Source organism: Equus caballus, chromosome 8 (assembly GCF_041296265.1).
Source record: "Equus caballus isolate H_3958 breed thoroughbred chromosome 8, TB-T2T, whole genome shotgun sequence".
NCBI classification, from domain to species: domain Eukaryota; kingdom Metazoa; phylum Chordata; class Mammalia; order Perissodactyla; family Equidae; genus Equus; species Equus caballus.
Genome location: NC_091691.1, coordinates 26603559 through 26627598, shown reverse-complemented (window position 1 = coordinate 26627598; position 24040 = coordinate 26603559). Strand labels below are relative to the sequence as shown.

The 24040-nt window shown below is 61.0% G+C and overlaps 2 long non-coding RNA genes across 3 annotated transcripts; one reads left to right on the top strand and one right to left on the bottom strand.

Moving 5' to 3' along the window:
- Window positions 1-5651: 5651 nt before the first annotated feature.
- Window positions 5652-7371, bottom strand: LOC111774674 (uncharacterized). Of its 2 annotated transcripts, XR_011420874.1 has the most exons (5): window positions 7238-7371; window positions 6718-7046; window positions 6416-6592; window positions 6170-6223; window positions 5652-5924 (listed from the first exon to the last, which is right to left on the bottom strand). It is a non-coding gene; the product is annotated as an uncharacterized lncRNA (long non-coding RNA). The 2 variants fall into 2 exon arrangements; XR_011420873.1 differs by lacking the exon at window positions 7238-7371 and having other exon boundaries at window positions 6718-7230.
- LOC138915227 (uncharacterized) lies at window positions 6540-19243 on the top strand. Its single transcript, XR_011420872.1, has 3 exons — window positions 6540-6812; window positions 6905-7035; window positions 18944-19243. It is a non-coding gene; the product is annotated as an uncharacterized lncRNA (long non-coding RNA).
- The last annotated feature ends 4797 nt before the right edge of the window (window positions 19244-24040 follow it).

Here is a 24040-nt window from a genome sequence, read left to right as displayed (position 1 = left end):
TCCGCGGACCGCGCGCAGCGGAGGGGGAACCAGGAGTGACTGCTGGTGATGAAAATGTCCTGTGCACACTGCTCATCAAGCCACCCCGTGGCAGTGTCTTACATACAAAAGACAGGAAGACTGGCACAGATGTTAGCTCAGGGCCAATCTTCCTCGCCAAAAAAAAAAAAAAAAAAAGTCCTGGAACCACACAGAGGGGGTGGTGGCATGACACTGCGAATGGGCAAAATGCCACTGAATTGATCACTTTAACGTGGTTAATTTTATGTTCTGTGAATTTTGCCAAAAGAAAAATTTTTTTCGGTCGATATCTTTTTTTTTAATCTAGAATCTCACTGCTAGAGTTAATCTTTGGTCCTGAGGTGTTGTAAACGCCACCACTGGGGTCACTTCCTTTGTTGGCGGCTGCAGTTAAGATGCAGTGTGTTTGCTGGGAGGCTGGGAGCGTGTGCTCTGTGTCTCCCGAACTCCCTCATGTGGGCCGGATCATCTCACTGGAAAGCAGAGGGAATGGGAGCCCGGACAGGTAAGCTTGGCTTCCTGTGTTTTGGGGGAAAGGCGTAGGACAAGGGAAGTCCGCCAGCAAGGCCAAATGTCAAAATTCATCTGCTTTTCCTTCTCGTCCTGGCTGCGCATCCCTGCCCTCACTCCACCCACTGCCCCCAGCGCCCAGCTCGGCCACCGGGAGACCGGGGGTCACTGGCCCGCCAGCCCCCAAGCACAGCTCCCTGTGTATCTGTCGAAAGGCCTGAAACAGCAATAGCTCAATTTTATTGATGGCGTCAAAAGCAGTAATTCAAGGAAGCCATTTAAATTCACGGGAGGCAGCCGGAGCAATTACCCGCGTCTGCATCGGGTTCTCCATCATTTCTGTTATTGGCTGTTGGGCGGACGTTTGGTGTGAGGCTGACGTGGTGGCCGGGGGCCGGGGAGGCTGGGGTTTCGTTAGCAGCCCAGAGAAAAATCATGATCAACAGTTCGCCGGATGTGAACCCAAATGCAAAAAGGTTTACGGGGTGTTCCCACGGGGGCGTGCGGGCGCCCAGTGCTTCACATTCATTTTGTCCCTAATCCCAGCCAAATCCCTACAGCCTGTCCCCGCAGCCCCGTTTCAGCACATCATAACAGTGTGATTTGTGACCAAGCAGGTGATTTTTCTCGCAGTTTTCCCCCCGTAGTTAAACTTTAATGAAAGCTTAAATCACACGGAACTCTTCGTGGGTGACAAGCAGATGAGATCAACGGAAGGCACAGCAGTCGGGCTGGGTGGGCTGTGGGGGGGATGCCTGGCCCCCCAGCATCCCCTCTGGGCAGGAGTCAGGATTAATTCAGCTCGAAATCCCTGGCACCTGGCATGGTGCCTGGTACACAGCAGGTGCCGATGAATAATGGAGCGAACACGTGAGCTGTGAGCTGCTTACTTTCAATCGGGCTTTGCCAAACTCGGTTGCTCCCGCAGGTCATGATGTCCTGATATCTTCCGTCTGTGCTGGACATCTTCGGCCCGCCTCTCCAGGTCTGCCCTCCACATTTGTCCCTTCTGCTCCGTGCAGGCCGACCTGTGCAGGCTGCGCCCCAGCTCCCCCCGGCCTCTGGTGTCGGCTGGATCCAGCCAATGGGAGGCACCAGCTGGAGGTGGGAGGCGGGTGCAGAACGAGGCCGTGGTGCTTGTTCCCCAGCTCTCACTGCCTTGCCTCAGTTGGCTGTGTCCCTCCGACAAAGGGTGGGGCTTCTGTTGGGCGGTCCCGTCCTGGAGCCCCCTCTTCAGGTTTCCGCAGAGCTGGCCCCCCCAGGTGTGGGGACAGCTCCCCAGGTTGCTACTGTGGGAGGTCTGTACCCCCCTCCATACTTTTGCAAATAGTCGCTTTGATAGCTTTCCTCGATTTCCCTTCTGAGTGTGCCCTGCTCGCCTTTCCACTGGGTCCTAACTGATAAGACATGGAAACCATGATATTCTGACTATTATCCTCTTAAAATCAGGACATGTGGTTTTACTGAGTGCCGACTTCAGCCTTGTCGTGACTCAGCGGTTCTCGCAGCGTGGCCGCAGACCAGCAGCCTCAGAATCACCTGGAGGTGTGTTAGGGATGCAAATTCTTGGGCCTCACCCCAGACCTACTGGGCGTGGGCGCCGCCCCCTGCATTTTCACAAGCTCCCCAGGTGGTTGTTGATGCCTCCTCGAGCGTGAGAACCGCTGCTCTAAGGAATAATTCCTGTGAATCGTCAGTTTGGTGTGTGGGATCCACCCTCCTGGTGGCCTTCCCAGTGTTCTCCCTCCTTCCTTACTCGTAAACCCTCATTTTGTTTAGGACAGCAGGGTGCCCAGTTTAAACGCCACCTCTCCAGCTTCCTTTGCAAGTAGGGGTTGCCCCGTGACACAGTTCTGGCCAATGAGGTGTAAGTGGGTGGAATTTCCATGAAAGCTCTTTGAAAAGTGAGAGGTCGGGGTGGAAAGCAGAAGCGGCTAGAGCAGATCTTTTGCCGTTACTCTTTCCCCTCTTCCTGCCTGGAATGTAGATGCAAAGCTGGAGGTGGAGCAGCCACTTTGTCACCACAGGCAACCATTAGAATAAAAGGCTTAGAGAAGGGCCTGAGTTTTGAAGGCATAGTGGAGCCATCTCTTAAAGAGAAAGAAGCCCCTTATTTGAGTAAGCCACTGTTATTTGGGTTTTCTGATATATGTGGCCAAATGAGATTCCTAGTTAAAATAAGAATATAACTATGACAATAGAAATTGCTCACCTATGTGTGCCACTCCAACCATCTTGCACGTCATGAAACCGCACTCGAGTGAAAACCTCACGGTTAAAAGCAAGATGCCACTCGAGCCCGGCCAGAGCGGCTTCCCCGTAGAGAGCCAGGGAGAGAGCGGCTGCGGGCTTTACGTGTTTGTTGACACCTGCATCCTGGCAAAGGAGGAGCTGAAAGAACTTCTGGAGTCAAGTTATGCTGAAATTAAACTGGGGGAAGAATTCAGGAGACCTGGGAGGTCTCAAGTGACATTTCTGGCCATCATCATTGTCACTGTCATCGTCCATCAATCTCAAAATTTCTAGAATACCCACTGTCTATAGGGCTCTGTGCCGGGTACTAGGGACTCCAGAGGCACCAGTGGCCTGATCGAAACTCCCAAATCGCTTACTGTGCAGGCACAAGGAGAGACTGGGAGGTCATCAGAGCTGGGCAATCAGGGAGGACTGGCTGAAGGAGGTGGTATTTGGACTGGCAGCCAGGGGAAGAGGAAATGTCCATTGACTGAATATCTGCTTATTCTAGGTGCTGCATAGAGGCTACTGCTGGTCTCATAACTTAGAGTCTGAGATAAAGGGATTACCACGAGGAAACTGAAGCTCAGAGAGGCAAAGTGACTTACCCAATGTCACAGAGCCTTTTGGAGGTGGATCTAGGGCTCAACTCTGAACTGTGAGAGCCCCAGTCTGAGCCTATCGATATGATGAGTGAGGCTTCCCCAGGACCCCAAGAGACGCCGGGGAGGGAAACTTCCCTGGGACTTCTGCTGGAACCACTTGGGCAAAAGCACCTGCCTGAGAAAGAAACGAACCTGGAGGAGAGCAGCACCACGGGGGGAGAGTGATGACATCATTTCACCCCTGAATCCAGCCGTGCCTGAAATCCACCCTGGACTTTTCAGTTCCAGGAACAGGAAATGAGAGTTGGAGTTCCATCGCTGGCGCCCCAGTTGTCCCGACTAACCCAGCCTCACCTCGGAGACTCCCCGCCCCCTCCCCGCCCTGACCGTTTCTCCGTTTCTGTCGCAGCCGACGTTGCTGAGGTCTGGGGAGCAGGGGAAGGGGTTTATGGCGCCTCGCTGCTCAGACCCTTTTCCTCGAGACCGCCCTGCTTTCCCGTGTTCCAGTCCCTCCTCTCAGGACCCTGGAAACTCTACTCGCTCACTGTCCCTCTGGAGCCGCCCACCAAGCTCGGGCTCCCGGCCCGTTTCCAGATCCTCATCCTCGTGTCCTACTAAGTGGCCAGCACTCTTTCCCCCGAGCCCGGCCTCACCGAAGAACCCGCGTTGGCTTTGCCACCTCCACTTTCCCTGCCCCTTTGTGAAGAGGCTAAGGGCACCAGAGGGTCTAGGTTCGAGTCCCAGCCCCTCTGTTCAGCAGCTGCGTGACCTTGGGCAGGTTACTTAACCTCTCTGTACCTTAGTTTCCTCGTCTGCAAGATAGAGACGATAGCAGCACTTCCCTCATGGGGCTGTGGTGGGCTGCAGAGGCCCCCGTGTGTCCCAGCGCTTGGACTCGACTGTCTTCGTTAGTGGGGTGATTAACGAGACGGCGCCCCTCCCCTCCGCTGGCGAGGCTGCCTCCCTTGGCTGGGCCCGGGCACAGGACAGAGATGTCCTCTCTCTCCCTCTCTCTCTTCCTGCGTGGTGCTGCAGCCACCCCTGCCCGCCACCCCGCGGCCTGGAGTTGGAAGCCCCGCCTGCTGGCCCACGCTGACCGCTGACCGCAGTCAGGGCCGCGACCGGGCAGGAGGCAGCCTTTCTCCAACGTGAGCCCTTTCCAGACAAGGCGTCCTTCAGGGCCGTCCTTCCTCACGCGACTCCACGCGGGGGGCCTTTCGAGATGGCGCCAAGGCGCCCCTGTGCCCGGCCTGGGGAGCGTGAAATCAGGCCAGGCGCAATAGAAATCAGGCCCCGGGCCCTCGGCTTCTCTCCGTTGTTGCTGCCTGGGGAGCTCCTCCCAGGCCCGGGGCTCTGGGGACTCAGTGACAACAGCAGTGATGACAGTCACGCTGTTTGCGGACGGCTCGCTCCAGGCTCCGTGCCGAGTGGATTATTTCTCCGAATGGGCACAGCAGCCCTGAGAGCCGGTCCCAGCGTCATCCCCGCTTTGCAGAGGAGAACACTGAGGCACTGGCCCCAGGGGGACAGAAGGGGGCAGGGGCCAGGAGTCTGACGAGTTGGAGAAGTTCTGGAGGACTATGTCACAGGCTGGAAGGATGGTGGCGGAGAGCAGGAGGATGCTGGTGTCGGGGTCAGGCTGGCCTGAGTGAACCAGGCTCCCTGCCTGCTGGGCGAGTTCTTTGTTGTTTTTTTTTCCCCTGAGGAAGATTAACCCTGAGCTAACTACTGTCAGTCCTCCTCTTTTTTGCTAAGGAAGACTGGCCCTGAGCTCGCATCCATGCCCATCTTCCTCTACTTTATATGTAGGACGCCTACCACAGCATGGCGTGCCAAGCGGTGCCATGTCTGCACCCGGGATCCGAACCGGTGAATGCCAGGCCACCGAAGCGGAACGTGCGCACCCAACTGCTGTGCCACCGGGCCGGCCCCTGGGCGAGTTCTTGAAGCCCCCGCATCTCAGGGTCCTTCTCTGTCAAATGGAGCCGACTGTGGCCTCCTTTCTGGGCTGTTAGGAGCATTGAGGGGAAAGTGGACCTGGAGCCACGGTCCACACGTACACGTGGACTACAGGAGGGGCTCCGGAAGTGGAGCTGGAAAGGCCACGGGAGGATGCAATTCCGCTGAATATCCTGGGAAAGCGGCCTTTCACTGTCCCTCACTCCTTCCAAGATGCTGACTTTTAACAACCAGCCACTTTCAAGTGGGAATAAGTGAGAGGAAGAAAGAGAAAAGAACAGTAGGTATGATTTTTAGCTGTAAGAAACCCTAACCCAGCGATGTAAACAGACAGGGTTTAATTTTCCCATACAAACAGAGGCCTTGGGACTGGGGAGGTCGTTCCAGGTCACTGTCCGTGCTTCTCCTAGCCTTTCGCTCAGATCACGAGATGGCCGCCATGACTCCAGGCATTGCATCCACATTCAAGACAGCAATAAAGGGCACAGGGGGCATCAGCTACCTTTACTCCTTTTATCAGGAAATGAAAACCTTTCCCACAATCTCCCCAGTTGACTTCTGCCTCCAGCTCGTTGGCCAGAACTGCAAGGGAGCCTGGGAAAGCAAATAGCCTTTCTGGACCTGTGGTAGATGCAGGCATGGAAGAAAGGCTGGGAATGGGGGACGAGTCAGCCACGGTGTATGTCACCGAGAGCCCACCCATTGCCAACGTCTTTGGATTAGAGACAACCACACAAAACTCAACAGAGTTAAGAACACAAGCCGTGGAGCTGGGTCGCCTGGGTTCAAGTCCCGGCTCGGCCATTTCCTAGCTGTGTGACCTTGGGCAAGTTACTTACCGGCTCTGTGTCTCAGAGTCCTTATCTGTAAAATGGCGATCCATCGCACCTGCTCTGTGGGGTCGTAATCTGAGTTAAATGTTCATAAGTGCAAAGGGCCTGGACAGCGCCCAGCCAGACGTGCTCTATAGAGGCGTAGCTGCCACTGTCCCCACCGTCTCCCCTCCCAGTCCCCTCACGGCTGAGCCCTGACAGAGGTCACATTGTCCTGGTTTTTACATGACTCGTTATGCACCGAAAACATACCCAGTTGCTGGGGGAGAACTGGCCAACTCCACAAGGCAAACTGTAGCGTTCCAGGATGGCCTTGTGAATTCCCTCATGTGAACAAAGCCAGGAGAAAGAAACAGCCCCGCCTCTCTGCATCTACCAGCCAGTTAGCTCCCTGCTCCTCCAGGACGGCACGGGCTGCACAGAACATTACTGAAAAGGACAGAAAAGGCCCAGAGGATCCTCTGAAGCCTTTCCACCCGTCTAACGCTAACTCGCCCCTAACGGTGACGGACGCCACCTGACGCCTGGCCTGCTGGGCTGGGGCCAAGGGCTACCTGAGGAGGGCATTCCACCCCACTGGCATCCTTGTTTCCTGAGTGCGTGGGGGCAGCCCGGGTGCCGGCAGCACTGGCTCGATCTTTGGCAGGAGGTAAGGGCTGGGAGGCTTCTAGAAGCTTCTGAACGCCATCCTGGGGCCGGAAGGGCTGGCCTGCTGTCCTCTGACCTCCTGGTTCCTTCCAGGGAGACGACCAGGCCCCATTCACGGGGCCTGAGGAAGGTGCTGGAGCGTTGGCCCCCTGAAGCTGGCTGCACCCGCTCCTGGACGCTGTCCTGCAGATGCTGGCACGTGGGCCGGTCTTCTGTTTTCACCGGTGAGTCACCCCTGGGAGACAGAGCTGTATTGTTGGCAGTTCCTTTTGACTTTACGGCGGCCCCTGCCCTTCCCTCCTCACTCTCCCTGTGCCAGCCTGGCGGAGCGCAGGGCCTGCTGCTGACGGGGGCCTGCTTGCTCTCCATCACTCAGGGGAGACTGAGTAGGGCTTTCTTTGGAGATGTGGACAAACTGTGGTGTACCTGGAGTTGCTTTGTGAATTACCAGGCACCACCATTCTGTGAACGAGTCACAATGCTGTGAAGGTTTGACATTCTGGAACCCGTAGATGTGGAGGTGGCCTCTTGGGAACTGGGAACATCCCGGACCATGGTGCTGGGGCCTGCTTTTACTTTCCCCACCAGCACCATCTCGGACTCAGTCTAGAGTGTGTGGGTGACAGGGCACCTCAGACCTTCCCCCACCCGACAAGCCCAGACCTGACGGGTTTTCCCCAAACCAGCTCACTGTGTCACATGTAAACAGGCTGCAGAGCACGTTCAAAGGAACCATGTTCTGAGAACTGAAGGTGACCACAAATGGGCCATTCTGACCCAAACAGTCATAACAGCTCCGCGCTGTGCGTCAGGGGCCGTGGGACACAACTTGGACATTAACAGAATGGGGCGACCTGGCTGTATCTGGCGTGAAGTGATGTCCCAGATGTAGAGGGTTCAATGAAAAAAGCAAGTCTTAGGACAATATAGAACAGAAAATGGAAAAAAAGAACAAAAAGTTAAAAGCTACGCCAAGCCCTTTTCTGCTGAGACGCAGCGGTATGGCACAGAGGTCAAAGGTGAGGGTCAGGGCCAGCGTTTTTCTGTGTCAGCACCTGTGCGTTACATGCGTCAGTTTTTAACGGAGAGAAGATGAGACTGAGTGATGCTGTTTTCAAAGGGTTAATCGCGGGCCGTTGGAGCCCTCCTGACGGCCCTGCCGTCTGGGGGGCCGGCCGGGCGGTTATGGGGGGGACCGGCCTTCCTCCCGCTCCTCCCGGCTCCTGGCCACCCGGGGCCGGAGTCCTTCACCAAAGCAGGCTCCTTCCTGCCCAGGGCGAGCTGAGATTAAACGCTCTGTTGACGCACAAAGGAACAGCTTCATCTGGAAAATTCCACGGCAGGGCGAGGCTTGCCGGCCGTTGGATCGTGCAGGGCCCGGGGCCTCCTGAGCTCCCTGAGAGCTCGGTGGGTGGGGGCCGTGCAGTCACTGAGCACCTACTGTGTGTGGGACCGCCCCAGGCTCGGAGAGCCCTGGATGAGCGTGAGTTCCAGCCGGTTCTGAGCTCCAGGACAGTGAAGTGGACAGGTGGAATGTCTGCTCTCACTGGGTGGCCTCTCGGAGGAGGTGACCTTGGCACAGAAATCTGAGTCAATCAAGGGAGCTGAGCATGAGCCTCTGGGGGAAGAGCCTTCCAGCAGCAGGCACAGCGAGTGCAAAGGCCCTGAGGCTGGAGTGGGCTTGGCATGTTCTGGAAAGAACGAGGAGGCCAGTGGAGTTGGCATATCATGGTTGAGGGGGAAATGAGGGGAATGAGGTCAGCGAGGTTGGCAGGGCCCAGCCCTGCTGGGCCTCGTTCCTGGTGAGGAATCTGGGTTTGGGAAATAGCTTTCTCGTTCATTCCAGACATGGTTTTTAAACACTAGTTCTGTGCAAAGCTGCTCGGGTGCCCTCCCCGGCGTTTTCAGTTTAGCTGGGAAGTGAGACGGACTCCCCTGTCCACGCGGTGAAGGTGAGGTCGGAACCCGCCTGCTCCCGAGCGCGGGCGGGGGATGGAGGCCCAGAGAGGGCGTGTGGGGGTGAGAGGCAGAGCTGCGGACCAGCTGGGCCTGGTGAGGCCACCAGCACTCAGGACACGCAGTTAAGGAGGGGCCCCCGGGGCCGTGCATGTGCAGGGCTGGACCCCCAAGAACGGGGGCCTCCTGAAAACTTGTACCTGGGGCCTCCCCTGCGCACGCCAGGCCCGGACCTGCTGAGGACGCTCGGCTCTGGTCTCTGGGGACCCGGGAGCCCCAGAAGCAGCTCGGGCCCGGCAGCGGTGGAGGGAGCAGTGATGGTCTCCTTGAGCCGACCTCGGACCAGCCACATTCTGGAAGCTTCCAGCCTGTGCTTCACAGGAGGCGGCTAGGGGGTCCCAGGGGGAGCCCTGTCCTCCCCAAACCAAGGGCATGTGTCCATTTCACCCGTGGCCGTGTGGGGGCTGCCCCGCGTTACGGGCTGAGCTGTGTCCCCCGTAACGTGCGTTGCAGTCTGTCCCTGGAACCTGCGAATGGGGCTTTTTGGAAATGGGGTCTTTGCAGATGTGATCGAGCTAAGATGGGGTCGTTCGGGTGGGCCGAACCCAGTGTGACGGTCCCCTCATAAGAAGAGGAGGGCCACCCGGGGGAGGAGTGTGACGACCGAGGCAGAGATGGGGGTGGGGCGGCCACTGTCAGGGGCCACCTGGGGCCCCCAGAGGCCGGAAAAGACACGCAGCGTCCTCCCCTCGAGCCGTTGGTGGGAGCCCGGCCCTGCAGCCCCCTCGATGTCGGACTTCTGCCCCCAGAGCTGCTGATCTCAGCCCCCCAGTGTGGGGTCCTGTTCTGGCGGCCCCAGGACACTGACACCGGGTGTGTACTGGGGAGCGGAGGCCCCGAGGGTGCGGTGACCCGCCACAGCCACGCAGCCGGTCAGGGCGGTCAGGACTGGAGTGGGGCCGGGGGTTCCTGCCATCGGCACAGCCCGGCCCTGTCCCAGCGCAGGTTGGGGCCGTGCCCCGGGGAGGCCAATGCGCTGGCGGGTAGACCAGCCGGGCGGCCGAGCCCAGAGGGCGACTCCTCGCTGCCAGCGCAGCCTCTTCCCGCTGCGGCCTCGCTCGCGGACTGCTGTGTCGTCCAGCGTCCGTGCCCCGGGGACGGCGGCCCCGTCCGGGTCGGACTGCCGTTCTGTGAGGACTCAGAGCAGCTCCGTCAGGCTTTTCGGGCCAGACGGTCTCGGTGGCAACCACTCAGCTTTGCCGGCTGGAGAATGGAAGCGTCACGTGTAAGAACACTGGGTGCGGCTGTGCCCCGATAAACCTTTATTTACAAAACAGGCTTGGGGCAGGATTTGGCCGGTGGGCCTTAGTTTGCTGACCCCTGGTCTAAGCTAATCATGGCCACCCTGTGCTCTCTTGCTAAGTTCTCATGTGCCCCAACGTCAGCCAATGAGATGCGAGGGGGACTCCAGTAGGGAGGTTATGGGAGTCTTGCTCTTGAAAAGGGATGACTGGCTCGTCTTGAGCTACACTTTGTCCTGGTGGGATGTGATGACTGGATCTGCTGCAGCCATTTTGGGACCTTGAAGAGCAAGATCTATATGGAAGGTGGCAGAAAGAGAGGGAAAGAGCCTGGTCCTGAAGCCACCGTGGAGCTGCTCAATCAAGACTCCCGGGAGCTCCCTCGTCTCAGGATTTCTTACGGAAATAGAAGTGTTCATTATTAAAGCTACTTGAATTAGGATTTTTCTGTTATTTGCTGCCTAAGAATTCTGACTGGTGCAGCCTCCCCCAGGTGCCCCAGGCCTTTGGGCTGCTGACTCCCTCCTGCCCGGTTAGCGCCCCCTTCTCTGGGCCCTGCAGGCAGTGGCCGCCGCCCAGGCCACAGCGCAGGGAAGAGCGTCCAGAATTGGAAGTCTGGAGCTCCAGCTCCCTGCCCCACAACTGTGTGACTTTGACCAAACCAGCGGCCTTCCATCTGTGAAATGAGGGCAGCTCCACTGGTCAGACAGGTTTGCTGAGGTCTGAGGCAGTGACGATGACAACAGCTAGGACTGTGTGACACCACCTGGTGACAGCCAGGGCTCCACCCATGTGCCCTGGTTCTCTGGCCCAATTCTGCCGTCCGTGTGCCTGGCTCCTGATGGCCTGCGCTGGGCCTCGCTCTGTGCCCAGCTCGGGGTCTTGGGAGAGCTGCGGCCCCGTGCCCAGAGGCCTCACCTGCCTGGCAGTTGTCGTCCCCCTGGGGCAGCCCCTGGGCGACCAGCGAGAGTGAGGGTCCGGCCCCCTTGCCTCAAGGAGGACAGGCGCTGAGGCGTCACACACACACCAGAACCCCCCACGGATCAGGCTAGGGCTGGGTTGGTGCCTCAAGGGACCCCTCTTGTCACTGCTCGTCCCTCTGGAGCACCTCGCACAAATCCTCATCTCAGGGCCCCTGTCTGGGACCTAGGGAAGCCCCAGCGTGCCCTCTGTGCCTCTTGCTCATCTAAGTGCTTTGCACGTCTTAACTCATCCAGTCCTCCCAAGGACTCTCTGAAGCGGGCGCTACTATCCCATGCTGCAGAAGGGGCAACCGATGCCCAGAGAGGTTGAGTAACCTGTCCAGGGTCACACAGCTCGTCTGGCTCCAGAGTTCGTATCTTAACTATTGCACTCTACTATACCACAGAGCTCTGGAACCAGAAATCCTGGGTTCAAGCCTTGGCTCTGCTTTTTACTAGTCTTGTGACCCTGGGCAAGCCATTTTGTCTCTTTGGGCCTCAGCCTTTTCGTCCTTACAGAGAATTAGAGGCCGATCCTTGCCAAGGGCTGAGTGCGCGTCCAGCACATCAGCTGGTGTTAGTTGTTGGGGTAGACCCGTGTCTTTGAGCTGCTTCACCTGCTGGGCTCGTGAGCAGGCAGGGAGCTCTCAGGACCCCCGTGCGACCCCTGGGGGAGGAGGGGGAGAGGCGGCCCTCGGAGCCCCTGCCCACTCAGTGCCTGGCGGAGGCATGATGGGGCCTACGCGAGAGAGGGCAGCCGGGGCTGTTGCCATGGCAGCAGCCTCCCACGGGGAGCCTGTGGGTCTCCACCCACCCGGCCCAGGGCAGCCAGGTGGCCACGCCCCTGCGCCCACCGACAGCTCCGAATTGACTGCCTGAGCAGCTCTGGGCACAGTACGCCTCGCTCAGCGAGGCCCCCCGAGGCCTGGGGAGCACAGGAGGCTCCCACAGTTGGAGGGGGCCCTGAGGCCAGCCTGCCCCCAGGACTCCCACCCTCTTTTCTCTGCCGTTCTCTGTGCAGGAGGCAGGAGCAGGTGAGAGGTTCGAATCTAGCTCAGTCCCTTTCTAGCTGGGTGGCCTTGGGCAAGTTGCTTTACTTCTCTGGGCTCAGTGTCACGATCTAAAGAAACAGTGATAACGAGATGGGGTTCACGGAGCTGCCTGGGAGGGCTGCTGGAGGACCCGGGTCTGGCGCCTGCTGCCTCCCAGGTGCTAAGCGCTGTGGGGAGGTGCCCTGGACTCCTCACTTGTTTGTGATGTTGTCCTGTCATTTCTGCCCCTATTTTACAGGTGGGGAAACTGAGGCACAAGGCAGTTGAGCTACCTGCCCCCTCAGGCCTCTGCTTCCCCTAGCGCTTCTCTATGTCGCTGACGGGGCCCTCGGGGAACAGCCAGGACACACAGCCGGCAGTACCAGCCCTGACTGAGTGCGGGCCTGGTGCTGGCGGCCCAGCCCGGTGGAGGTGGCTTGGGGCAGAGCGGGGACCCTCAGGAAGGGGCATGCAGACGCGGGGACCACCAGTTCCCCACCTCCGTAGGGTTTCCGGCTCTGGCCCTGAGGGCTCAGGTGTCCCCACGGCCTCTCTCCCCCCGAAGGTCAAGGTTGGAGCAGAGGCCGCCGACGCAGAGGGACAACCAGCCCTCACTCTGCCCGCCAGCGTCTCCTCTGCCTGAGGGGTGCTTTCGGGTTAATACTCAGCCACATCAAACCACAAACTCCCGCCAGGCTGCTTGTGTCCCCCGCCGCCACGTCCCCCAGCAAGCTGTGCCCTCCCTGCCTCCTCCCCGATGGCTTCAGGTGGCAGAGGCTGGGGTGCAGATCCTTGGGGGTGCGGAGGGAGAGGTCAAGTCCGAGGGCCGATCTGGGGGTCCCGGCCGGGCCCTGCTGTGCTGTGGCAGGCGTCCCCTGTCCTGCACCCCAGGTCCTGCTGCCGAGGGGCTGGGTGTGTCCTGGCAGAGGCGCGAGCCCCCATAGGGCCCTGGGGCCCCTGCTCCCCACCGTGGGTCCTGGTCCCGCTGTGGCTGCCAGGCTGGGGAAGCTTGGCGGAGGCTCTGCTCCTCCCGTGCCTCAGCTTCCTCATCTGGAAAGAGGGGCTGGGAACCTGCTCTGCTCCGAGAGACCCTGCGGACCCCCTGGAATGACAGAGAGGAAGTGCTCGGGTGACGGGCCCTGTCCCCTTCCTCACCCGCCAGCTGGACACACGCTCGACGTGACCCCGCCCCCGCCTTCTCTTCTCCTCTCTGTTCTTCTCCTCCCTCCCTCCCTCCCGCAGTCACGGGAACGGGCTTCTGAGCCAGAGCGTCCTCCCCACACGGGGTCTTCCACTCCGTCCTCGCAGGAGGGGTCAGGGGACCGGGGAGGGGCGCTCGGCTGAGCAGAGATCAGAGCCTCCGTCTCTGTAATGTCACCGTCACCCTCAGCACTTTTCATGTTCAAAGTGCTTCCTCGCGCTCAATAATTAATTCTCGCTGCTCCGAGTGAGGGAAGAAATAAATGTCACTTGTCGGGCGTGACTGAGCCCGGGGGCGTCAAGGCCGATGGTCAGGGGCACCCACAGGGGGGTCGGCGGGGACTTTCCTCCAGCGCCCATGGCGGAGGGAGAGCCACCGCTCGGCCAGCCCAGGGCCCCAGAGCCACGGGGTCGGGCCCATGAGGCTGGGGGCGTCTCCTCCGCTTGCTCTCCGATGGACAGAGGGACAGACGGATGTATGGGGACACCCGGCGGGGTGCGGCCCCGGGCGGCGGTTTCCTCACGCGCCTCCATCTCCCAGGCTGTGAGTGGGACTCCCCCTGGGGCTCCTCACACTCAGCACAGCCCTCGGGGGCGGCTGGGCCCAGGGGGCTTCCTGCACAGGGGTCACTGTCATCTCACACCCCACTGCACCCACCCCACAACCCCTGGGGTCTCTTCCCCAGACCCCTCATCTCCCCCAGCCTGACCCTCCCCGGCCCCCTCCCCTGGCCCAGGAGCCCCAAGTCCTCTGGCTGTTTTGGGAGCCCAAGCTGGTTCCCACCGTGGGACTCTCCCTCGGCTGTCCCCTCAGCTCCAGTACAGAGACCCCGGACAATTATCCACAGACCCGATAGGTGTAGACCAGTGCTTCAAAGCTGGCGTGCTGGGCTGCTAGGAGCATAGGCTCGAGCTGCAGGTCTGGGTTCAAATCCCAGCTTCCCCACTCACTGGCTGTGTGACCTTCTGTAAGTCACTTAACCTCTCTGGGTCCCTTGTGCTGGTGATGACGGCACGTGGTGGGGCTGTGGAGGATTAGGAGAGACGGAGTGGGGGAGCTCTCGAAGTGGCCTCAGGCTCTGCTCGAGCATCCACCATCTTCATCTTTTAGGATCTTTCCTGCCCGGCGGGAGGCCCTGGTGGAGGCAGACACAGTGTGAAGTCACCCTGAGCAGCAGGAAATCCCTCCCTTTTTCCTCCTGTTCTCCTGCCGATGTCAAGGAGACAGTCTCCGACCCCCGCTGGCTCCGCGACCTCCTCAGTGCAGCAGACAGGGCCTCGGCCTCAGAGCTCAGCAGGCAGCAGGACTGCAGCCAGGCTGTGGGACGGCCTTTGTGTCCTGTGTTTATTGTCACGGTCACCTTCTGTTTACAGCAGGCGCTGTCAGCTTTGCAGTGATGGGGGATCTAAGCTGCCCTCTGTAAGTCAGTTTATTTGCATAAAGAGAAAACGAGTGTTTGACTTAGAGACTGGAGCCCATCGTAGGTGAGTCAGGGAGAAGGCGGGGTCTGTCCCCACGCGGCCACAGGGCACGGGCAGAGCTGCGGGGTGAGGCCCGGGGGCCACAGGGCAGGTGAGGTCCTGAGTGGCCGGTCCCCTGTACCTTCAAAGGATGCAGTTCTCTGCATGAGCTCCTGACCCGCCTAGACGCCCCCGGGTACAGTTGGCATCGGCACCCTCTCCCTTCTCTCCGAGGTGGCCTGCCCGGGGCAGCTGGTCCGAATGGACCCTGGAGGTCCCGCAGGACCTGAGCAAGGTGGCTGAGGGCTGGACGGGGCTGAGAAACGGGGGGCCGTTGCAATTTGGCCTCCTCTGGGCTCAGCGAAAGAAGAGGGGCCTGTCACGCAGGCATTTGGCAAGTTCACCTTCAAAGATTTAATCCCCCCGCCCCTGCCTGCCCCCTCAGAAGATGACAAGTTCCACTCAGTGAGAGCAGCCGGGCCTGAGCTCCTGGAACGGCTCTGTCCCCACAGCCGGTGCGGCTGCCATGTCGTCCCGGCAGACTCACGGCAGGTGCCCAGCGGTGTGGCGGGCCGGCTCCTGCCAGCGGGCACAGGGCTGCGGGCAGCCCAGGGGGCCCGGAGACTCGGCATGGCCTCTCCTTTCTCTCTCAGACAGACCAGCATCATCAGGCACTGAGCGAGTGGCCAGGCCACGCGGCCCCCCGGCCCCCTCTCCAGGGGTCTGTGGCTGGTAAACAAGGTGCCTCGAACAGTGGTGTAAAAAACGGCTACGGTTTATCGTCACGTCGTGGTCCTGGCAGTGTGCGGCTGCACGGGTTCCCCCACAGGGTCTGTGATGCGGTCGCAGTCACGCGGGGCTGGGGCCATGGTCCTCCCAGCGTTTGCTCGCGCACGTCCTGCAGCTCACGTGGATGCTGGCGGTCGGCGGGGGCCTCAGTGGCCGTGGCCTCCAGCTACGGCCTCACAGCCTGGCGGCTCCAAGAAAGTGTCCCAGGAGGGCCAGGGGGAAGCTGTGTCACCCTCAGTCACAGCCTCAGAGGTCACAGAGCGTCGCTTCCAGCACAGCCACAGTGGTGGCTGAGGGGGGGACACGGACCCCACCCCCCGACGGCAGGAGCGACAGCCTCACGTTGTAAAGAGAGCTGGGGAGACCACAGAAGTTGCTGCCATCTGGGAAACATGTGGCCGTCCCCGTCCTCTCCTGCTCAGATTCCAGCCCAGCTTCTTCCCAGCCTCCGATTCCGTGGACTCATGTCGCCCACCAACCGAGCATGAACCGCTCCCACTGACATTGGCACACTGACCACCTATGACTCACCCTGGGGGGTCTATAGCATTCGCATTTCATGGCCAAGGACTCTAAAGATCAGAAAGTCCGAGACACCAGCCCGAGGTGCCACAGCTGCTCAGCGGGCCCAGGGAACACCAGTTGCTTTGGCCGCCTCTCCTGGTCATAGTCCTGTTTCCTCTGGATGACCCCTCCCTCACCTCTGACCACACAGTTTGGGTTACACTGGTTCCAGCCATTGGTCCAGAGATGGGCATGCGACTGAGGCCTGGCCAATCAGAATTGTCCAAACCTGTGGCCTCGGTGATTGGTTCGGGGATCACCAGGTGACCCTCTTTGGTCCAGTCAGAAGTAACCCCAGGACTGTGGCAGGAGTAGTTGTGAGGGAATTTGGGGTGATTAACCATCGCGGACTTTCAGCTGGGTCTGCCGGGATGCATTTTCCATCTTGAGAGCAAGGCCTGCCTGTGAATGAAGCCAACAGAGACAAACGACCATAAGGCAGAGAGAGAGACAGCATCCTGAGGCCTGTGCTTGAACCCCTGGATCCAGCCATACTTGAGCCCACCCTTGGACTTTCCATTACAAAAGCCAATAACTGCCCTTTCTCAAGGAAGCCAGTTTGAGCTGGGGTCTCTGTGGTAACCAACAGACTCTGGGCTCATAAAGAAGGAGGAAAAGAATTTGAGTCCAAGCCTGTCTAAGTCCAAATTCCAAATTCCTTCCCCAGAACCGTGCCACCTCCCTGAGTCTCTCCCACCTTCAGGGCCCAGACATATTCTCCCTTTTCAGTGACGCCCTCCCTACTGACGTCGGCTCACAGCGTCTCTCCTCGCCTCTGACCACTGGGGTCTGTACTTTACAGGGAGGCCCCCCGACCGGCGCTCTGCCCTCTCCTGCGGCCTCGGCCGCCTGCGCCTTCCGCACCAGCATCACCCCCTTGGGCTGAGCATTGGCCTCCTCAAGCGCCTGTTTGAGAATCTCGATCCCGAGAGCCGAGCTCGAACCACACGGCCCAAGGGGAGAGGGGAGGCGTTCACACCAGTACCTCGCAGCCGGGGCATTAGATTCCAATGGGAAAGGAGGATGTGGCGTTTCAGCTGCACCTTTAAAACCAGACGGGCTTTGACAGGGACATGGGGTGGGCGTTCCAGGCGGAGCGGACCAGCCGGAGCACTGCGGGTGTCCAGGAAACAGCGAGTCCTGCAGTGGTCAGGACCCGCGTCTGCTCAGATAGGGGACACTCTTGGGGACGGTCAGCCTGATACAGAGACAGACGGGTGCCGGGGGGGGGGGGGCTCTGTGCCACACGGGCGGCTCCCTCCTTTCAGAACGGGCACCTGCCCCCAGCCCACCATGCACACCCGCAGACCCGTGCTGCTGTGGATCAGGAGGGGGACACACAGCCGGTGGCCTTCCGCGGTGTGGACGGGCCACGAGTTACTTCGCCATTTGCCTGCGACGCACATTCCGGCAGTTTCCAGGACGCCCCTTTTGAATATCAGTAGATGTCACTTCGTGCTAAGCAATAAAGCTGGGAAAGCGTGGGCGGGAGGGGCTGGCTATATTTTCTCTAGTTCACGGAAAATAAGCGTGTAGGTGTTAAGAACAAAGCTCTCCGTGCAGGGCCATCTTTCCCCTGCGCGGGCAACACGGGCTCAGGCTGGGCCGGGGGAGAGGCCGCCGGCCGCGGGGGCGCTGGGCTGAGTGTCCGCCCCTCCCCGGCCGCCCGCCCTCAGCTGCGGGAGACGTGGAGCCCCATTGACGCTGCTTCAAAGGGCCCCTGTGTGGACGGGCCGGGAAAACACATGGCCCTTGTTCAGCGGAGGCGGCCACGGGAGGTGGCCTGGCCGCAAGGGCAGAAGCCCCATCTCAGCGCGGAGTGCGGCCCGAGACCGCCTGGGAAGGAGGGAGGCGCCCCACGGCCACGAGTGTGTGGTGGGCAGGGCCACTCAGCCTCTGAGACACCCCCGTGAGCCATTAACGTCTCTCCTCTCGGGCCTCGGATGGCGCCCTCCCGGCCAGACCTGCCCAGTGGCCACCAAGTGCCCTCCAGACGGCGGCTCTGAGACGGCTCACTGGCCGGGAGAGGCAGCCTCAGGGCCGCCCAGGGAAGGGGGAGAGGGTGACGTGGGTACGCGGGCGCCAGAGGGGCAGCGCTGACCCCCAGGGGCTCCTTCTCCTCCTCGGGCCCCCCGATGCTCCACCTGCCGCCCACAGGTCCCTGACTTCCTGTTGGCAGCCCCACCCCGGCCCTTCCTCTGTGGGCTCTGCACCTGTGTACCCGATCCTGCCGCCCGGGGGGCTCAAAGTGACCTCCACAGGCCCCTTCTCTCCCACCTGGACTCCGGACCGCAGTTTCCAGGGGGATGAGGAGAGTGGCTCCTAAGAGCATCTTCCTGGGTGGGCTCAGGACGGTCCCTGGGGTGGGGGGACCTCAGGGGGCGATGGGACAGCAGACCCACCCCTGTCCCCTCACAGCCGCCCCCAAACACTCCTGCCAACGCCGATGTGTCCTCCACGGCCGGCCGTCAGTGGTCCTGCCCTGGCCGATGCATCTGGGTGTCCCGCGTCCACCCGGGCTGGTGTCTTCTCGGCGGCAGCCCCTGTCAGCGGGCAGAGGGGCCCAGGGCACTTATGGCCGAGGGAGCGGATCACGGGGAGATCGAAAAGCCGCACCGAGTCACGGCCTTTCGTCCCTGGACGCTCAGACTCTGCTGTGAGCAGGCTTTGGGGGGGCGGGGGTGGGGAGGAGGGGAAGGACGGCCTGAGCTGTCCCCGCACCAGAAAGCGAGTCCCTGGAAATCGCCTCCAGAGAAGGAAGATGGGGCCGGCTTCCATCCTCTGGTTTCTGAAAGGAGGCAGGAAGAACCTCCTTCTGCAAATTTGCAGTCTCTCCACCCGCTTCTGCTTTTCTTTCTCCTCTGCCAGCACCGAGGACGGGGTCCCTGTGTCCTGCCGCTGCGCAGGGCTCACGACGAGCAGATGTCGCCGCGCACATGATGGCTCCTCCTGCAGGCCCCCGCCCGCGTGCCGCTCCCTGAGCCCGGAGCCCTGCCCACCCGGCGAGCAAGGCCGCGAGCCGCGTTCCCGCCCGGCAGGATGGAGGGGCCCCGCGTCCTTGTCGGCGCCGCCGCCACACGCGGGTGATGGAGACGTTTAATTTTCACCCGGCCCCGTTTTAAATCACTTTAACGGCAGATTAGAAATATATAAGCTGATACCAGAGGACATCCTCGGTGCCTTTATAAATGTCTTAAATCAAAAGTTTGGCTTAATTGCTCGGTGCTGAGAGGAGGCTGGGGAGGCGGGGGGGTCAGGTGAGCCCGGCGGGAGGGGCAGGGAGGGGACGGGGGCCGCGGGGCTCGGGATCAAACATCGTCCATCTGCATGCGATGCTCGTCTTCCGCTCAGGCCCGGACCTTCTGTGCAGCCCCGGGTGCACCTGCAAACCAGGGGGGACGGGGGAAGGCGAGCCCGGCCCGGCCCCTGAGCTGCAGCCTGGCGGGGACGGCGCCCTGGGGACCGGTAATCTCACGTGACGAGGATCATGGGTCCCACGCTGCGTCCAGGCACTGCCACAGGGCCCCCCGTAGCCTCCCGACACCTCCGCAGGTGCCACCATCCGTATCCTCACATTATAGACGAGGCTGCGAGAGGTCAGGGACTCAGTCAAGGTCACACTGCTCTTCAGGGAGAGAGCCAGGATTGCGCCGGGGTCTGTGCTCTCACCACTGTGCTGCCTGCCTCTCCCTCCAGATGTGACGAGTGTCAGGACCGGTTCCAGGAGGCAGGGGGGAGCAGAGCTGGGGGCTCGACTTCACTAGGGCAGAGATGAGACCCTCTGGGGCCCTGATGCTGAGCAGGAGTGAGGTGAAGTGATGCGGGTGGAGGGAGCAAGGGCAGCAGGTGTAAAGGCCCTGAGGCAGGTGCTCATTTGTGTGTCTGGGCAACAGAGAGAAGGCCAGTGCGGCTGGAGCCAGACCAGGACCAGGGGCGGGAGGAACCGGGGCACCCTGAGGACTTCTTCGGGGACCTTTTGCCAAGGGCCCCAGACTGTTGCTGCCCCGAGTGCCACAACCGGACCCCATCCCTGGGACGTGGTAGGAGGAGAGCAGGGAGATCCCAGACTCCCCATGGCTCTGTTTCCACAGAACAGGGCTCAAAACCGAATTCAGCTGACTTCTAGAAGCTTCTGGGTGTCCCGTTTCTCGCCATCTGAGCTGCGGAGGTAACAGAAGCAGTGGGATGGTCTGTCCATCTGAGAAATAGACAGACGGTCTGGGCAGCCAAGCCGGGAGGGGGAGGGGACCCCGCAAAGGCCGGGGACCCGGCTGCGCGGTGGCTCAGAGTCCCAGCGTCAGGCTGACCCGGCCGGGCCGAGGCAGGAGCTGGGGCCCCCAGGGCCGTGTGGACCCCTCAGTCTTGCACACCCCGTGTCTGCTCCATCGGTGGACCCTGTCAGCAGTACCCGAGAAACCGCTGACGCCAGGATCCCTTCTCCCTAAGCAGGCTCTGGCCAGCTCCCGCTCTCGCCCCTGCAGTCTGTTCTCCACGCAGTGAAGAGATGCGCTCTCCTGAATCCAAGGCAGGCACGTCACTCCTCTGCCCGCACGCCTGCAATGGCTCCCGCTGCCCCGGAGTAAAACTCAGCCTTATTGCAGCTACAGCGCCCTCCACATCTGCCCGGCATGCCCTCCATTGTTCTCCAAACTGAGCTCCTCCCACTCTCCCCTCTCTTCCTCTGTGGTCTCCCTAGTTGCCTGGCTGTGCCCCAAAGCACACGACTGCCCCAGGGCCTTTGGACAGGCTGCTCCTGTCTCCTGGAATACCCTTCCTCCAGATTCCTGCCTGGTCCACTTCTTTACCTGCTGTTTACTCTGAGGGCACCTTTCCTGGGAGGCCTGCTCTCCCTATCTAAAGTTACGCCCACCCCGCGCTCGCTCCCACCCTCCCTGCTCTGTTTTTCTTCCCAAGATTCATCCCTGACTGGTACAGCTTAGACTTTACGTATTTGTTTTGTTGACCATCTACCACGGAGAGTGGAAGCGCCATGACGCACGATGTTTTCTGTTTTACTCGCGGTTTATCTCCGGCCCCGCGGCGATGCGGAGGGGCTGTTTACGGCGGGAGGAGCAGGGGAGGCCAGGCAAGGAGGCCGCAGCCGGTGCCCAGGCCCCTCGCGCCTCTGCCCCGTGCCCACCCCTCTGCCCACCTTCTGGTGCCAGGCCGCCTGGGCAGTGGGCGCCCATCTTCAGGCCGCCTGGTCTCCCACACCCACGGGCCTGGGGGCCTGCAGGGGCATCCTCGCCTCCTCATCCTGGCTTTCTCATCTCCTTGTTTCCTTGGGGGCCACCTGGCTCCCAATTTCAGCCCGGGGGAGGAGCAGGAGGGGTCCCACAGCGCGGGCTCCGGGGACGGCCCGCCAGCAGAGTGTCCCCTGAGCACAGTGACTGGCTTGGGCATGGCCCTGTGGCCTGATGTGGACGGAGGGGAGTCAGCTCTGCAACGTCCACTGAAACGGCTGGAGCAGAGACGCGTTCTCTGTGGAGCCTGCCGAGCTGGAGGGACATAAGCTGCGTCCCTGGGGCGCTTCCGTCACCCTGTGAACGCAAGCAGGACCGGGAGAGGAAGAGGGGGCCTCCTGGGGTCTTTGGGGCCCTGGATCCAGCCATTGCTGAAGTCACTCTCCCTTAAAACTTTCCAGTTACATGGCCCACTAAATCCTCCTGTCTACACTGGGGGTGAGGGGGTGAGCTTTTCATCCTTCGCCACCAGGGTCCTGGCTCCAGAGGTTTCCACCCACTGCTCAGTCTCATCGCCACACACGGAACACGGGCCTGCGTTTTGGAGGTTCCGCGGGACCTGCCGTGGGACCCAGGCTGCTTCTTCCGCCTGGAGACTCGCGGAGGAGTCAGGACGCCCCTTTACGTCTCCGTCCTCTTGCGGAGGAGCTGGTGGCCTCGGGACGGTCACTTGTGCTCTCAGAGGGGCCCGGGTGTCATCACCTGGAACACAGGATGCTAACACAGGCCCACGGTGTCACCCAGTGTGGCGAGTCTGGCGTCCAGTGATGTCAGCAAGGGGGCTTTAGAACCTCAGCTCTGACGCGAGACCCCCCACGGCCTCGGGTCCCGCCTCCCAAGACTCGCTCTCTGCTGCAGCCACCCTGGCTGCCCATGTGGCTTCTTGGACACAAGCTCAGCCCCCCTTAGGGCCTTTGCTGCTCAGTGGGTCTCCATGGCCCGACCGTGTGACCTCAGGCTGGTCGCCCTCTCAGAGGCACCTTCTTCTGCTCATCTTCACTCTGGCATCTTCATTCACGCCTGGCGGTCACTGGGCCAGTGACGTGAAGACAGCTCTGTGAGCCCGCAGATCACGCTGCAGTCACATGAAGACTGCTTATTAGGTTGTGTGTGTGGGGGGGGCGGGTCCCCCCCACAAACCCCCTCCTTCCCCTGTCCCTAAATCCCAGCCCAAAGGAAGAATTCTCCCTGCCACCCAGGCTTCAATCCAAGAGGGCTTCCGGTAGGAGAGGGCATTCTCCAGCCAGGTTTCTCAGCCGTCGGGCTCCTGGGGGGGCTCCCTCCTGTCAAAGCCCATCCCCCCCATCCCTCCCCCCCAACCCCATCCAGCTCCCAGCGCCCCGCCCCCGCCACAGGGAGGGGAAGGTGGGGATGGAGGAGGAGGAGGAGGAGGAGGAAGATGCTGACCACGGGATCCATCTGAAAACGATTAGCCGGAATCGCTGGACCCTGCGGCTCCGGGCACGGGGGACGGAGTGGTGGGGGCAGGAATCCAGAAGGTTCACACTGAGTCAGCCTTCCCGTCTGCGGGCCAAGGAGCCCCCGGAGCCGGCACTCACGGGGAGGACGAGAGCAAGGGGTGGCAGCCTGCTATGCATCACGTGTCCCTCTCTGGAAACGCCCCGAGTCGCTGCAGGGCAGCTGGGCGCAGCCTCCAGGCCCGCGGTCCCTTCTCTTCCTGCTGCGGTGCCGGTGCCGGAGCTCACGAGGGTCACCTCCCTCCCCGCGAGGGGAGCCCGCAGCGCCGCCCCCACTGAGCCTCTCCGCGCGGCTGGCTCACCAGCTGTTTTCTAAGTTTGGTGTTTGAATCAGTTGCTCGCCTATAAAAACCAGGAGATTCTACGAGAAAATCTCGAGTTTCAGCTTCTTTAGAAAAACCAAAAGATCCGGCAAGCCTGCCCGCCAGCACGGCCACCATCAGTGGGGGGTTGGGGGGGGTGGGGGCTGCCCTGCGCCTGGCAGGACTTTCCTGTTCCAGCCGCCGCTCATTCATTCCCTCCTTCAGTAGCACTGGGACCTGTCGCTGCACCTGGGTCCCCAGGGGACAGAGCGAAGTCCTAACCCAGCGCATGCACAATGTGATGTCACGTGCTGCTACAGGGCACTAAGGAAATAAACAGCAGGGGGAGGGGTGGGAGGGCTGCTGGGTCAGCAGAGGCCGGGGAAGGCCGGAGGTGAGGCCTGAAAGAGATGAAGAGGCCCCAAGGGGGAGGAAAGGTGCTCCTGCTGGCAGGAACAGCAGGTGCAAAGGCCCTGGGGCTGGAAGCTGTTCAGTGTGTCCAAGGAGCAGCAAAAAGGCCAGCCTGGCTGGAAGGGAGTTAGTGACCGGTGGCCAGGCCTCCTTTGCAACAGGTGACCTGGACAGCTGGGGGTTTGGGCACCCCAGCTGCAGCCCCACTGCTGCTTTAGGCTCTGAGTAATCCGGCCAGTGAACCCTGGGGATTCCCGAGTGGGGCCGGACTTGGAAGCCTCCAGGTGGTTCGACCTGGTTCTGAGCCTCTTCTGCACCAGCTTCACGGCCCACTGGGGGCAGCGTCCCCTCGTGGTTATGGCGCCAGCTGCCTGGGCTCCAGTCCCGTCCCCCCATCCACCCCTCACCTGGGGCAGGGGCTCCCCATTAGAGGCCGCGTTCTCCCATCTGAGGACGGGGCGCCTGGAGCCCACTCCAGGGGTTCGAGCCCACTCCAGGGGTTCGTGCTGTGAATTAAATCCGTGTGAAAAC